The sequence below is a fragment of the Acinonyx jubatus genome, chromosome C1, assembly GCF_027475565.1.
Source record: "Acinonyx jubatus isolate Ajub_Pintada_27869175 chromosome C1, VMU_Ajub_asm_v1.0, whole genome shotgun sequence".
Taxonomy (NCBI): Eukaryota; Metazoa; Chordata; class Mammalia; order Carnivora; family Felidae; genus Acinonyx; species Acinonyx jubatus.
The window spans coordinates 124,137,768-124,154,742 of record NC_069381.1 but is presented as its reverse complement, the minus strand read 5'-3'; the positions used below and the strand labels follow the sequence as shown (position 1 = coordinate 124,154,742).

At 39.6% G+C, this 16,975-nt stretch overlaps 1 protein-coding gene across 6 annotated transcripts in view; it reads left to right on the top strand.

Annotated features, from left to right (window-relative positions):
• Nucleotides 1-16,975, top strand: part of TMEM163 (transmembrane protein 163) — a 236,469-nt gene that overhangs the window by 68,641 nt on the left and 150,853 nt on the right. The gene's annotated exons all lie outside the window — the stretch shown is intronic.

Genomic DNA, 16,975 nt, shown 5'->3' with positions numbered 1-16,975 from the left:
CCAAACTACACAAAGGCCCTTTCGCATGTTGCTTTTGTCCTCGGAAGCAAACAGAATCCTGAATTGAACACTAGATTTTTGTGACCTTAGAGCTGTTAAGTTGTGAGAGTGAACATTGCTGAATTTTTTCTTAGCTGCTTTTCTCCTGCAAGTTCTGCTGATCTTTCGTGGGTGTTGCCTTGTGCCTTCACAGGCTTTCACTCACACATCTCAGAAGTTCTCTGACTTTTCTGGGAGTCTGCAGGTGAATGGCTGTGCCCAGCCTGCCACTGAATGATGAAATAGTTGATTCTCAATCCTGCATGTTAGAGCAACTGCAAAAACAGACTTTTATTTAGAAATACACCTTTGAAGCTTGTTTTCTATCATCATCTGTAATATCACTGCTTCAGCATTACTATTTTAATTTTTTGTTGATTTCAGTTTGATAGTTGAATATACAATTGGCCTTTTTTTTAAGTTGAAAGTACTTAAGTTGTTAATATATATATGATAGAGCAGGGAATAAAGTTAAAAATTTAAGTTTTGGGGCACATTTTTAAAGTGTTATGATTTGATGTATGTAATTCTAACTTGTTGATGCACATACACATACATAATAAGATATGGTAGAGTGTTGTTTTTTTCTTTTTTTAATTTTTTTAAATGTTTATTAATTTTTGAGCGAGAGAGAGAGAACAGGGAAGAGCAGAGAGATAGGGAGACAGAATCAGAAGCAGGCTCCAGGCTCCGAGCTGTCAGCACAGAGCCTGATGTGGGCCTTGAATTCACAGGCTGCGAGATCATGACCTGAGCTGAAGGCAGACACTCAACCGACTGAGCTACCCAGGTGCCCCGAGTGTAATTTTTTCTATACAAAAATATGGTCATGTTGTACATATTGCCCTAACACCCTCCTTTTCTCTCTCAATAATATACTGTGGACATCTTTGCATGCCAAAACACACAGACCTGCTGTGTTCTTAATCATGGCTTTATGTTCTATGGATGTACCTTATGTTATTTTACCCATTTCAATACTGGTTGACATTTAAGTGTTTTCAAATCTTGAGTTGTTAAAATATGCATTCATATTTTTTTAAGTTTATTTATTTAGAGCACGTATGCGCATGAGCAGGGGAGGGGCAGAGAGAGAGAATCCCAAGCAGGCTCTGCACTGGCAGCACAGAACCCCACGTGGGGCTCGAACTCACAAACCTGAGCCAAAATCAGGTGTCAGATATTTAACCGACTGAACCATCCAGGCACCCCTATTCATTCATATTTTAATGGAATTTCAGTGTACTTGCAGGTTTTTAACAATTATAAACATTTATTCACGTTTCTGTTTGTTATTAAGATTACAGTTTTTAGCCATAAAGTCTCTAAACATTGCCCAATTGTTATGCTCCTAATCCCACCTTTTTATTAGTATAGAGAATGCCTCAATGGGTTACATTGCACTATTGTTTGCAAAGGGGATTGTAAACATTTCCAGTGTAGCTAGCACTTTGAGGATGCATTGGTCACGTGTGCTGGTTCTGAGCACTGGAGCATGAGAGGATGAAGAGTGAGAATGAGTATCTGTGTTCTGCTAAGCAGGAGGATCCCTTAAGTTTTGTTTGGTTATTAATTGAGAAAGAACATTTCAAGTATTTCTTTGCATTTCTGTTAATTTTACATACATTTTGTTCATTTATTTCTTGAAGTTTTGACTTCTTTATGAGATTGAAAATTTTATGCATTATAGATGTCAGGCTTTGTTATACTTCATGTAAATAGTTTCTTCAACCCTTTTGCCTTGTATTTTGTTGCACACACTTTTTTACTTTGATACATTCAAAAATGTTAAAGTTTTCTTTTGATATGCCATGGGACAGAGAATTATGTCTTGAGAATTCTGCCATTCAACTCTGCCATTCAATTCTGACATGTCAGTTCTGATACTCATTTTTTCTGTTTTGTCTTTTCCTACTACAAATAAATGGATATATAGCAATTCCTTAGTGGTCAAAATGATTCTTGAGCATCGTGGAAGTTTCTGCCATGAGTCATCAACTCTTGTACCTGAGGAAGTGTTTACTAATGGTTGAAGTGCATCATGTATGTCCCATATTGGCCAGGGCTAAAAGGATATGAGAAATATTACAATTTAATACTATTGGCAGGAAGCAAATTCTTAGCACCACGAATCTTGCTACCCATTTCAGAAAGCCTATTATAATTAGAAGTGATAATACTTACACAGATTGACTACTTACGAGTTTGTGTGGAGTTGTTGTCTTTTGCTTTTATGTCTTTGAGCATGTGATTCAAATAGAAATGTAAATATAATAATTTGTGGTTGTTGCCAGCTTGATGGTATTCTTCTTCATATCCATAATAGGAGTCTTGTCTACTCCTCAGCAAGGTTTTCTGAATACTCAAAACTGGTGGTGGGTGATGTGTTTTTCATCTGTTAGCTATTAACATCTGTGGGGCATAGAGAACATAAATTTCTCTATCAGTTGTGCCAGGAGACTCAGTCTACAGTCTCCACAATTTACATCGAACTTGACTGCCTAATGTACAGTCAAATACAGATGGAATGAAGGTCTAGAGGGTCTGTGAGTGCTTGGGAATTATTGAAGAGAATCCTCTGTAGGTTATTTTAGATGTGGGTAGGACATTGAAAAATCATTAGATTCTAGCTCCTTTTGAGAGGTGTGGGCTGCTGTTAAAATTGCATAACAAGACTGAGACTATTCTTTTTATGACCTTCTTTGGGGCATAAGTGCTTCCTCAGTTTTTAATGCTTCGTAGACATTTTGGTTAATGAGTTAATGAATAATATGAACTCCATTTGAGCTGGAAGGGAATGTGGAGGATACTGCCATGGAGAGGTTGGATGACTCGGCCAAGAACACATAACTGATTAATGGCAGATTAATCCAGTGTTTTTTCTCTGCCTTCTCAAGATGAAACCTTACACTTTGGTGCTTTGTTTCTTTTTCTTCTCTCTCTCTCTCTTTTTTTAAATTAAGTTTTAAAATGTTTATTTATTTTTGAGAGAGACAGAGAGCAAGCAGGGGAGGGGCAGAGAGAGAGGGAGACACAGAATCTCAAGCAGGCTGCAGGCTCTGAGCTGTCAGTCCAGAGCCTGACCCAGGGCGCAAACCCACGAACCGTGAGATCATGACCTAAGCTGAAGATGGGTACTTAACCAACTGAGCCACCCAGATGCCCCTGAAACTTTACTTTCTAAATTAGCATAGAGTAAGGGGCCCTTGGTGGTTCAGGCAGTTAAGCGTCCCACTTCGACTCAGGTCGTGATGTCATGGTTTGTGAGTTCGAGCTCCCTGTTGGGCTCTGTACTGACAGTGTGGAGCCTGCTTGGAATTCTCTCTGTCTTTCCCACTCACTCTCTCTCCCTGTCTTTCTGCCCTTACCCCACTCGCTTGTGAACTCTCTCTCAAAATAAATAAATAAAAACTGACAAAACCCAGAGAGTAAAATTGACTTTGTTTTTTGATGTATATAGTACTGTGACTTTTAGTACATGTTTGGGTTTGTGTAACTATCACTTATAATTAGGATGCAGAATAGTTTCAATACCTCCCTCAAAATCCTTTTGTACCAACTCCCCACACCTATAGCCTAGCAATCACCAGTTTGTGTCTCTTAGTTTTGTCTTTTTGAGCATGTCCTACAATAGCATCGTACACCATGTAACCTTTTGACACTGGTTTCTTTCACTCAGCTTAGTAAATAATTTTTATAAATAATTTTATAATATAAAATAATTATAAATAAGTAATTTGGTAAATAATCTACTTTTATTATATGATTGCATTTATCTGTGAAATATTCTCCTTTCATAATTTTCTGACTCCTGATTATGGCGTTTTATTTCCACCCAAAGAATTCCCTTTAACATTTCTTGTAAGCCTGATTTAGTCATGAATTCCTTTAACTTTTCTTTGTCTGGAAAACTCTTTATTTCTCCTTCTCTTCTGAATGATACTCTTGCTGAATAGAGTATTCTTGGTTGCAGGGTTTTTTTCCTTTCAGCACTTTGAGTATATCATGTCAGTCTCTTCTGGTTTGCAAAGTTTCTGTTGAAAACTCAGCTGATAGCTTTAAGGGGGTCTCCCTTGCATGTAACTGTTCACTTTTGCTGTTTTAAAATTTTTTTCTGTATCACTACTTTATGCCATTTTTTGTTATTATGTGTCTTTGTGGGCCTTCTTGGGTTGATTTTGTTGGAGGATCTCTGTGCCTCATGGTTCTAGATTTCTGTTTCCTTCCCAGATTTGGGAAGCTTTCAGCTATTATTTCCTCAAATAAATTTTCTGTCCCCTTTTCTCTGTCTTCTCCTTGTAGGAAATCCGTAATGCCAATGTTACTACATTTGATGGTGTTGCTGAGTTCTCTTAATGTATTCAAATTTTTTATTCGTTTTTTTCTTTTTCTTGTTCAGCTCAATTGCTTTCCATTACCCCATCTTCCAGCTTGCAGATCCATTCTTCTGCTTCCTCTAGTCTACTACTCATTCCCTCTAGTGTATTTTTTATTTCAGTTATTGAATTCTTCATATGACTGGTTCCTTTTTGTTAAAGTTCTCACTGAGGTCTTCCACTCTTTTCTCAAGTCCAGTGAGTATCTTTATGACCATTAATTTGAATTCTTTATCAGGCATATTGCTTACCTCCATTTCATTTAGCTCTTTGTGATTTCATTTTGTTCTTTCATTTGAGACATAATCTCTGTCTCCTCATTTTGACTAACTCTCTTTTTATGTTTCTATGTTTAGGAAAGTCAGCTACCTCTCTTGATCTTGAAGGTAGTGGCCTTATAAGGAAGAGGTCCTATGGTACCCTGCAATGCAATGCCCCCTGTTCATCAGAACCAGGTGCTTAAGGGGTGTTTCCTATGTGGGCTGTGTGTACTTTACTGTCGTGGCTGAGCTACATTTGCCTACAGTCCAGTTGGCTGTAATGGCCCACTTTGCCTATTGTAGGCTCACTGGGCAGAGTTTGGTCTCTCTGCTGTTAGAGGGTCTGCCTAGGGCTACTGCAGGCTTATGGTTGGGCGGTGTCACCAGTTAGACCATATGACTGTTCTTAGTCTATCTGCTAGGGCTGCTGTCACACCAAACTGCAGGGTGCTCTCCCTGTGAGGCCCCCTGAGAGGTTACATATACGTATAATAAAAGTAATAGATTAATCACTTATAAAACCAGCATGAAGGTTAAAGCACACAAGCAATAAAATCAGTCTACAAAGTATGTACAAAAATCAGTCAAGAGATTCACAAAATAAAATGATGAAAGGGGCGCATAGGTGACTCAGTCAGTTAAGTGTCCTATTCTTGATTTCAACTCATGTCATGATCTCATGGTTCATGGGAGTGAGCCCTGTGTTAGGCTTTGTGCTGACAGCATGGAGCCTGCTTGGTATTCTTCCCCCCCTCCCCCTCACCCCAGATCCTCCCTCACTCATGCACATTCTCCCTCTCTCAAAATAAATAAAACAAAAAATAAAAACAAGATATAAAATATGACTCAAATACATAATAGATATGTGTGGTCAGGGGGAGTAAAAATTTAGTGCTTTTAGAATGGGTTTGAACTTAAATGGCTATCAATATAAACTGGTATATGTGTAAGATGTTGCATATGAACCTAATGGTAACCATAAATTAAAAACCTATAATCAATACATAAAAAATAGAGAAAGGAATCCAAGCATAACACTAAAGAAAGCCATCAAACCACAAAGAGCAGAAGAAAAGATTAGAGAACTATAAAAGCAGCCATACAAGAAGTAACAAAATGGCATTAATTACATACCTGTCAATAATTACTTCAAATGTAAAGGGACTAAATGCTCCAATCAATTTCTTCCTTTATGTCTGTGACTGAATGGAAAAAAATGGAAGACCCATCTATATGCTGTCTATAAGAGATTCATTTCAGACCTAAAGACGCCTGCAGATTGAAAGTGAAGGGATAGAAAAACATTTATCTCACAAATGGAAGGGAAAAAAGAGCTAGGGTAACAATACTTATATAGGACAAAATAGACTTTGAAACAAAGACTACAACAAGAGACAAAGAAGGACGCTACATAATGATAAAGGGGACAATCTCACAAAAGGATATAATAGTTATAAATATCTATGTATGCAACATGGGACCACCTAAATACATAAAGCAACTATTAATGGATATAAAGGAAGAAACTGATACTAATACAACAATAGTAGGGGATCTTTACACCCCATTTACATCAATGGGTAGGTCATCCAGACAGAAAATCAGCAAAGAAACAGTCTTTGAATGACACATTAGTCTAGATAGACCTAACATATATTCAGAACATTCCATCCAAAAACAGTAGATTAGATTTTCTACTTAGGTGCACAGAGAACATTCTTCAGAACAGATCACATATTAGGCCACAAATCAAGCCTCAGTAAATTCAAAAGATTGAAATCATGCATCTTTGCCAAGCACAATGGTATGCAAGTAAAAACCAGTCACAAGAAAAAATGTGGTAAGAACACAATCTGGCAAGAATACGTGGAAGCTAAGTAATGTGCTACTAAACAATGAATAGGTTAACCAAGAAATCAAAGAGGAAATAAAAAAATACATGGAGACAGATGAAAATGAAAACACAATGGTCTAAAATCTTTGGGATGCAGCAAAAGCTATTCTAAGAGGGAAGTTTATAGCAATACAAGGCTACCTCAAGAAACAAGAAAAATCTCAAATAATCTAACCTTATAGCTAAAGGAACTAAAAAAGAAAAACAAGACATGCTTTGGGTAACATTTATTTTAAATTAAAATACTGTTGTTGTCTTCAGCCTAAGTCCCAACTCATGCTAGTTCATTGTGTTGGAATACAAAGAATGAAGGAGTAGCTTCACTGGCGTGTACCTTGTCTTGGCTGCTAATTCAGTTCTATGACGTTGGACCTGCCTCTTGGCCATTCTGGGCTTTAGTTTTCTCATCTGTAAAGTGGATATGGATAATGACCCTTTTCAGGTAGAGCAGCAGTACCAGGGGGTGGTTTTGCTCCCCTAGAGAACATTTGGCAATGTCTGGAGACATTTTTGTCTCTACCCAGGACTGCAGCTAAATACTCTCATTACACAGGGTAACCCTCACAACAAAGCAATAGCATTGAGGTTGAAAAATCTTAAAGTAGAGCAGACTGTGACTCAAAGTCTTATTTTAATTAATTGAATGAGTATTTTAATTTTAATTTAATAGGAGACATTTCTTTTTCAAGAGGTGTACTAAGATGCAAAATTGTTTTCATTTTTGTAGTGTTTAAGCTAATGGGGATAATTAACATCATTATGGAGGCTTAAAATGTGTGTAATATAAAATAATACCCACCTTCATCACATCGGGTCAGTAATTCTCCGGGTTTCTCTCTCATTATTAGAACATTTGAAAGAATTTGTGGGGAGGAAGTTCAAAAGAAATGGAAACCATGTGTAAGTGGGCTGAACACGCATGGGCTTTAAATAACCGGAAGAAATAAAAGTGAAACTTTTTTTTCCCCCTTAATCCCCTAAGTACCATGTTTAAAGGTTTTATCTGGGGAAGTTCCTGAAGGCCTGATGAGGGTGGAGTCTGGGAAGCTGGAAGGTGGGAATATTTGCCATTCCTTGGGACCTGCAAATGTACCTAGCTGAGTGGTACTTTACAGTTTAGAGGGTTTGTTTTGTTAAAAACACCAAAGAAAATAAAGAAAAAAACAAAGAAAGCTTGTTTCCTCCAGGCACAGTGCTTGTTCCTTTAGGATGCTGACAACCTAGTCTGCTCCCCTTGCCAATGGCAGACACCAAGGGGGGATTACCTTTCACCATGTAAGGGTTTGGGGCAAAGTGGGCAAACAAGATCATATATTTGTCCTTCCTCCCTTCTTCCAGTCTTTTCCCCACAGGTGAGCTTTGGAATGCCACCAGGTGCAAAAAGAGAAAAGCATAATTTAATTTATGGAGAATCACTCTTTTGGAATGAGCTCAGTCCACTGAAGGCAGTCCACAATGCTGTTAGGGGTCCAGGCCCTCTACCTTTCACTTCTCTAGCCTTAACAGTATGGGAGTTTTATTGTCATGCTCATAGGGTAGTTGTTTTACCTCCAGGCATGGCAGCCCCAGCCCTGGCAGAAGGTCAGAGCATGTACAACTGGCATCTCATGGGCTGGTTCTTATTTGTGTGGCCACCTATAGTTGCAAGGGAGGCTGGGAATCAGGCAGCCTAACCTGGCATATCGCTGTCCCATCAGAACTGGAGTTCGTGGGTGCCTGGGTGGCTCAGTCACTAAATATCTGACTTTAGTTCAGGTCATAGTCTTACGGTTCCTGAGTTTGAGCCCTGCTTCAGGTGAACTTGTGCCCCGTTTCAGGTGAGCCCTGCTTTCATTCTCTCTCTCTCTCTCTCTCTCTCTCTCTCTCTCTCTCTCTCCCTCTCTCTCCCTCCCTCCCTCCCTCTCTCTCTCTTCTCTCTCTGTCGTCCTAGCTCACTTGTGCCTTCCCTCTGTCTCTCTCTGCTGTCTCAAAAAAAAAAAAAAGTTCTCGGAGTGCCTGGGTGGCTCAGTCTCTAGAGTGTCCAATTCATGCTTTGGTTCAGGTCATGATCCCAGCGTTGTTGGATCAAGTTGATCTGTGTGCGTTGCGCTCTGTGCTGAGTGTGGAGCCTGCTTGGGATTCTCTCTTTCTCTCTCCCTCTGCCCCCTCCCCAACTCGTGTGCTCTCTAAGAAAAAAAGAAAAAGAAAAACTGTGTTAAAGACTGTAAAGAACAGGAGCTCTCATGGCAAGAGATAAAGGAAAATGGATCTTGGGGAGGCACTAGGAGTGTCTGCCCATTGATGTTCTTGCCCATCATCCAGCAGACCCAGGCAGGGATTGCAAACTCATTCCTTTGTTGGCCTTGGAGAAATCAGGAAAAAATTTTTTTTTCCCTGTGTTTCTCTACTACTTTTTTGTTTCACTGGCTGGACCGAAAGTGGTTGTCTTATATCAGGATTCCTTTTTGTTACCAGAAAAACTTTAAAACTGTCTTTTGTTGTGTGCAGCATCATCGCACTATTTGAGTTCTCTACCAGGACTAAAATTTTAACTCCCCTCTTTGGGGCATCAATCTGGCTAAAAGGCCTTTGAAGGCTGCTCCAGTGAGAGAGGCTATATAATGGGTGCACTTTTTAATTCAGAGGAGCAAGAAAACCCCCTTCTACTGTCATGTTGGTTAAGTGTGAGGTGAGATGTTTTTTGAGAGAAGGATGACCCAGCTGTACAGGTTACCTGTGTTTCTGGAATTTTCTACTCATGAACGGGTGGCAGTTTTGTGGAAACTGTAAGTGGTGACGGCCACATAGGTATAGGCTTAAGTGCTGTGTCTGTAAGGTGTGTGTATACATGCCTGCCCACATTTTATTGTTCTTTATTATTTGCTGTGAGTACTGAACAAGCTATGTTTATTTTGACCCTTCTCACCTGCCTGTGAAGTTAGAACCTCTCTGTGCACCTTCATTTATCTCCATCCACCCCCATCAAAGATCTGGTAAGTCTCTTTCGGGTCTGCTTTTTCCTTTTTATTGGGACATCCTTCTCTATGACTGGAAGAGAGGCTCTGGGCTGCCTTTTCATCCATTCCTTTTAGGCTCGCTCTTGTACTTGGTTGCTGATTTTCTTTTTTAAACCAATTTCTCTTTTTCTCAAGTGTTTGACACTTAGCTGAGTGAGGCTGTCAAAATGTTTTACTTCTATCATTAGCATACTGTGTCTTAGCTCTGCATTGTGTGTGTTTGTAGTGGTTTTTGTTTAATCTGCTGAGCCACGCATTAACAGCCAGAACTCCCCCCTCCTCTCACACATCTCCACACAGATCACAGATAGAAAAAAATTAGTCTCAAAAAGCATTCTAGACATTTCACAGTGCCGAAGAGAACAGGCTGCCTGCTTCAGACTGGAGGTGGTATGTCTTCTCAGGGAGGGTTGCCATGGTGACTGTGTGACAGCTAACTCAACCTGGAGGGGGGGAGGGGTAGAGGGGCCAGGCTGTCAGACCCCTGTTTGGTCCCACAGAAATGTCTTACTTCTTACTTCACTCTCGGGATTAGTGTGTGACTCTCTAAGAACACAATGGAAGTGCCTGTGTGGAGGTGGCTTTGTTGGCTGGGCCCTTATGTATGTTATTTGCTGGTGCCGTTCTGTCACATTCCAGTATCAGGTGTTTTCCCTTTCTTTCTGCATCTCTTATTCTCTGCACAGTGCTACATTGGAGATGAGGGACTTAATAAAGGACATTCAGGTAGAGCTGGACATCACTGATTAGAAAATGCTGGAAATAAAAGGAGTATTATTTAGAGGTCTTTTTTTTTTTTTTTGGTGTTTCTGGAAATAAGCTATGACTTGACAATAGGCTAGTTGTGTGGCAGGGGCATTAGGAGTGATGAAACTCTCCATTTCTTAGGTACCTACCGTGTTCTAGAAACTTATTGTGTGGTGCCTAATTTGATCTTCATAGTAATTTCAAAGGTGTGTTGTTAAGATTCTCATTTTACACATGAAAAAAATTAGGATCAGGGAAGTTAGGTAACTTGCCTAAGATCACACAGCTACTAAGTAACAGAAGTTCTAACTAACACCCATGCTGTTACTCAGTCATGCCCTGTGAACAGTCTTGTTAGACGGCAGGCATGTTGCACCAATGAGAATGCATCACTACTGACGAGGTCCTCAGAGGACCTGTGAATACTGATATTGAGGCACAGTTCAACATATCCTCAGATTAGAAAAGTGGATCATCAGTGTTAGATATAGATCTTCCCATTAGTTTATACCTCTATCTGGAATGCCTGGTCAGCACCCATCAGTTTGTCCACCCAATGCTGTCATCACAAACAGCAGATGTCAACCTTGAGCCAGCCCTCTTGAATTGACAAGTTCTGAATTGGTGTTCTGTTTATTAATAAGGCTGTACCCCTGTGTGAAACTTGTGCAAATAACTCTGATTAATATAGTAATGAAGTTTTACTGCAGAACTTGACAGAGCAATACTGAAATTTATTTAGAAAAATATGCAGGGGTGCCTGGGTGGCTCAGTCAGTTAAGAGTCCAACTTTGGCTCAGGTCATGATCTCGCGGTTCATGGGTTCGAGCCCTACATCGGGCTCTGTGCTGACAGCTCAGAGCCTGGAGCCTGCTTTGGATTCTGTGTCTCCCTCTCTGCCCCTCCCCCACTTGCACTTGGTCAGTCTCTCTCAAAAATAAATAAACATTGAGAAAAATTAAAAAAAAAAGAAAAGAAATATGCAAAAATAACCCACAATTTGGACAGAGATTGGTAAGGAAGGACAAGTATAATCAGAATCACAGTGAAGTTGAGGGCATTAAAATAAAACACAGTGGTGTAAGGTGTGATCAGTGAAAGAGAACACCAAAACAGGCCTGTGCCAATGTGTCAATAAAACTGGGCATATGATAGGCAGATCTCATAACCTATAAATAATTATTATAACATTAATATGTGCTTATGCATCAAAAACAATACATATGAATGTTCAAAGAAGTCCTATCTTCCTGTAATCTTACCCCCAACAAGAAACTGTTACTGATATTTTTTGAGGTATATTACAAATATACCTAGAGATATGTACACATGTTGAAAGAGAGGCAGCATGGGCTATTCATTAAAAATGTTGCCCCTGATGTAAGACAGCTTGATTTCAAATCCTGGATGTATTACCTTGGATGTGTTATTTAATCTCTGTGTGCCTCAGTTTTTCTCATCTTTAAAGTGATGATGATAGCAGTACATACAGGATCATTGTGAGGATCAAATGGAGTAATAATATATATAAAACACTTGTATAAAGCCTGGTGCACATCACGAACGTTCAATAAATGTTAGCTTTTTTTAAAGTTTATTTTTAGCGAGAGAGAGAGAGCGAGAGCAAGAGAGCATGAACATGAGCAGGGGAGACATAGAGAGAGAGGGAGGGAAACCCAAGCAGAGCCTAATGTGAGGCTCAAACTCACGAACCTGGAGATCATGATCTGAGCCAAAATCGGGAGTCCAATGCTTAACTGACAGAGCCACCCAGGCACCCCAATAAATTTTAGCTTTAAAAAATGCCAGGCCTGGGGTGCCTGGGTGGCTCAGTCAGCTAAGTATCAGTCAGACTCTTGATTTCGGCTCAGGTCATGATCTCAAGGTTTGTGGGATAAAGCCTCATATCAGGCTCTGTGCTGAGAGTACAGAGCCTGCTTGGGATTCATTCATTCATTCATTCTCTGTCTCTCTCTCTCAAAATAAATCAACATTAAGAAAAATAAACATGTCAGGCCATACGGAATTAACTGGTCATTTAACAACATACTATAGGCATCTACTGTGAGTGTATACTTACCCACATATATCTCTTCCATTCCTTTCAATGGTTGTATATCATTGCATTGTATCAGTTTATTGAAATTCTTGTTGTAGTGTGTTGGGGTCTCCAAGACCACCCTTAGCCTTGATGGTTTGCTAGGACGACTTGAAAGACTCAAAAGCTGTTATATATATATATATGTAGTGATGGTTTATTACAGTGACATGACACAATTTCCAGTCAGCAAAGGGAAAAGGCACATGGTGCATGGGGTGAGTTAGGAGAAACCAGGCGCAAGCTTCCAGTTGTCCTCCCAGTGTAGTTGCATGGATGCGTTAAAGTCTCCCAGCAGTGGTGTGTGATAATATACACCAAGTGTTGCCATGCAGGGAAGCTCACCAAGCCTTGGTGTCCAGGATTTTTATTGACAGCCATTATGTAGGTATGTGGTGCCTGTGTGACTGGCCTCAGCACATCACTCTCCAGCCCTTCAGAAAAAAAAAAATGGTGTCAGCCGCATATCATATTGTTAGCATAAACCGTCTGATGAAACCAGTATTGCATGGCTCACAGCCTCAGGCATACAGAAGCAATCTTAATCAGGCAGAATATTCTAAGAGTTCAGAGCTCTCAGAGCTAGCTAAGAGCCATTGCTGAGATAATTCTTTCTTGGGAATGTGCAGAGTTTGATGAATCCAGATTTGGTGATTAACCAGCACAAGTAGGCATTTAGAACATTTATAGTAATTTGCTAGTGTTGTTTGTAAATAACACTAAAGAGGTAGCTGCACGCACATTGTCTTATAAATTCCTGTGAGAGTTTTTGTGGTTAAAATGAATACAATTTAAATTCTAGGGTCAAAGAGCCAATTAAATTCAACTTTTGATAGTTTTATAATATTGTCCCTAAGAAGGTTGCTCTCACACTCCCACCAAGAAAATCAGGGTTGATATTGCCCCACATCCTCTCCAATGTTATTTATATATTATAGATCTTTATGCTCTTTTCTAGTCTGATAGTGACATCATGTAAATTTAATTTGTGATTCATTGTAGTTAGGGTATTTTAGGTGCATTTTTTTTTTTTATGTGTACTGGCCATTTTGATAGCTTTTTTGAATTTAAGTGGCATTTGAGTTAGAAGAATGGAAAGGTATAATACTAAGTATTGGGGCAGTTGCAAATTTCTTTGAAAGAAAAAGGTTTATATTTTTCCCTATTCCCCCCCCCCCCCCGCTCCTGGACATTTCCAATGAGTTACTTTTTCTATAAGGGACCAGGTAGTAAATACTTGAGGCTTTGTGGGCCAAACTATCTCTGTTGCACATCCCTCTTTGTCCCCTCACAAACAACTCATAGGCCATAAAAAATAAGTAACACAGAAAGTTTGCTGATCCTTCATTTAAATAACTTAATGTAAAAAATAAGTCCTTCTGTTTTTACATGGTTTTTATCTGATTTTAATATGAGAATATTTTTGTGTTAAAACTCAAATATGCGACGTTTGCTGCTTGGAGTTCAGCGTTCGGTTACACTCCAGTTTAGGCTTATAAACAATAAAGGAAGTCAACATAAGGGAAAATACATATTAAAGGGAAAAGCCTGACAATCAAGCAAATTTTTTTATGAGGATTCAACTATTTAGTCCTAAACTTCCATATGTATCATATGGAAGATAATGCAAAAAGAAAATGAAGAACTGGGTATTTGAAGAATATGCCTGTAAGAGATGAACCCAACAACAGAAATTTATTTCCCACAGCTCTGGAGGCTGAAAGTCTGACATGAGAGTGCCAGCATGGTTGGGTTCTGGTAGACCCTCTTTCTGGTTGGGGATAGCCAACTTCTCATTGAGCCTTCACATGGCAGAGAATAGTGTGGTGGAGCAAGCTTTTGTATCTCTTCTCATAAGGGCACTGATTCCATTCAAGCCCTCGTGACTTAATTAGCCCCAAAGGCTCCACCCCTTAATACTACCATCTCATGGTACGTTAGGATTTCAACATATGAATTTTGGGGGGACACAGACATGCATTCCTTTTTATGGTATCTATTTTGGCATTATTGAGAATAGCAAAAATTTTAGAAACAACCTAACCAAAACAATAAGAGAATATCAGACTTATTTACAAAATGGATTACTAAGCGTGCGTTAAAATCAATATTCCTGAAGAATGTTTCAATACTAAAGTGTGTTGGGTAGAATAATGGCTCCCATAGATGTCCATGTCTCCTCCCTAGCACCTGTAAATAAGTTACCTTACATGGCAAAATGAACTTTGCAGAACTGGGTGTGATTAAGTTCAGAATATTGAGATGGGAAGATTATTCTGGATTTTCTGGGTGGCTCTAATGGAATCACAGAGCTCCTGAGAAGGAGAGAAGAGGGTCAAGGTCAGAGCAGGCAATTTAATGATGGAAGCAGAGGTCAGAGTGATGTGGGGTCGTGAGACAAGGAATGCAGGTAGCCTTTAGAAGCTGGAAAAGGCAAGAAAATAGACTGTAGGGTCTCTGAATGAAATTCAGCTCTGTCAACTCCTTGATTTTTGCTCAGTGAGACTGATTATGAACTTCTGATCTCAGGTATTGTCAAATAATAAATTTGTGCTGCTTTAAGCTACTCAGTCTGTGGTTATTTGTTACAGCAGCAGTAGGAAACCAGTACACTAGGGAAAAGCTCACAGGCTGGAAATGGGTCTGGCAGACAGGATGTGATTGGTGGGCTGAGGTGCTCTCCCTTGTAACAGACTCGTGGATAAGCTGTTGACCCTGTCTGCCAAAAGTAGAAGCTTGCCGGATTAGAAAAGCTCAGGCTTAATTTTGTCCTATGTCATAGTCCCTTTCTTGTTGCTGTTCAGGAATGATCTATGAAAGGATCTTTTTTTTTCAATAGGTAATATTTTCAGCCATTCAGGACCTAATTTGGGTTTTGAGGCTAAAGTTAGTATCAGCAAGGCGACATCTCACAGAAGAGTCAGAGCCACTCTCCAGGTATCCCTGCTTCCAACTTCCTGATATCCCCAAATCCTCATTTCCCCATAGTGACTCTGGGAACTGCATGTGATGTGTAATCACGAACCCACCACTCTCGCACTGAAGGGAAATGTGTCTGTGTGGCATTGTTCCATTAAGAGATGGCTCTGTGTAGGCAGAAAAAAGGCTGGTGACTGATTCTAGGTGGGGGTGGTGGTGGTTAGGGGTGATTTCTATTTTCTTGTCGATGCTCCTTTGTTGAGTCTACTTCTGGCAATGAATGTGTATTGATTTCTTTAAATATAGCAGTACTTTTTTTTTTAAAGGAAGAGAAACTTCTAGGTACACTTGATGCTCCTTTCTATGTAACTCTACTACCTGACTGTAGTTTTAAGCACTCTTAGTGTTAGCAGGTATTTATTTTAAGACTTAGATTTATATCAAAGAAGTGGTAGATGGTGGTGCCTGGGGATTCTTGTTTCTGATCATTGATGAAATAACCTATAGACCAGAGATTGTCTGCTGTCTTCATTCAGTGATTTCCTTACTATAATGTCTTGATGTTGATTAAGAAACTCTAGTTGTGGAGTTAGATGTTTGTATGTGTGCACTGGCAAGAGCAAGCAGTTCTGTTACTGTCTGCTGTCTTTGGTCTTGGATGATTTTGTGTTGTATAAGTGACACCTGGAATTATGGAAGGAGCACTAAACTCAGTCAGAAGGCCAGAGTTCTTGCTCTAGCCTGTTGCTAAGAGCACCTTGTAAAACTCAGTTCACCCCTTTTGGCCCCATATGCCTATGTCCCTTTTAATAAAATAGGGGAATTTTGATGTTGTGAACTTTCTGGTCCTTTCCATGTCTAATGTTCTAGAATTCTTAATTGAATCTAGTCAAATGGAGGTTATAGATGAATTTAAGTGCAGTCCTGGGTATGTAGACTTAGTTGGTGGCTTTCATCAGACTTTGTGATCTGCATTGGTATGGAGGAAGAAATACACAAAGCCAGTGTGGATGAGAACATGAAATTTCTATTCCTTTATATTTTCTTTTGCACCACCATCAGAAATCTTCAGGAGAGAGAGAGAACAGGAGGGGAGGGAAGAATTGGAGCAGTCCACTGAAAATCTTTCTTAAGAACTTGGTGGCACTTGGGTCTGAGGTTAGGGAACATTTCTTGGTCATTTGTGTGTTTTAGATACCACCTCTGTTCTTCTGCTTTCCTGTTTTCTACTTGTGGTGGGCAAAGGAGATTTGTTTAATATTAAAATAAGGACCTGCCCTTTGCTTCCAGACAATCAGTGCCTCGTTCAGCAAGTAGCCTGATAGTTTCTCAGGACTTGAGAGAACTACTTAATATAATGAAAATCAATGCACACCACAACTTAAATGGTCTTATCTGTGCTGCATTTGTAGTTTTCTTCTAGTACTTTTAAAAAAATGTTTTACTTATTTTTGAGATGGGGGTGGGCAGAGAGAGGGAGACAGAATGCAAAACAGGTTCCATGCTATTAAGTGCAAAGTGCGAGATGGGGCTCAAACTCACAAACCGTGAGATCATGACCTGAGCCGAAATCGGACGCTCAACTGGATGAGCCACCCACTGCCTCTCCTAGTACTTTCTACTGAGAATTTGCTTTTAAGTCAGTG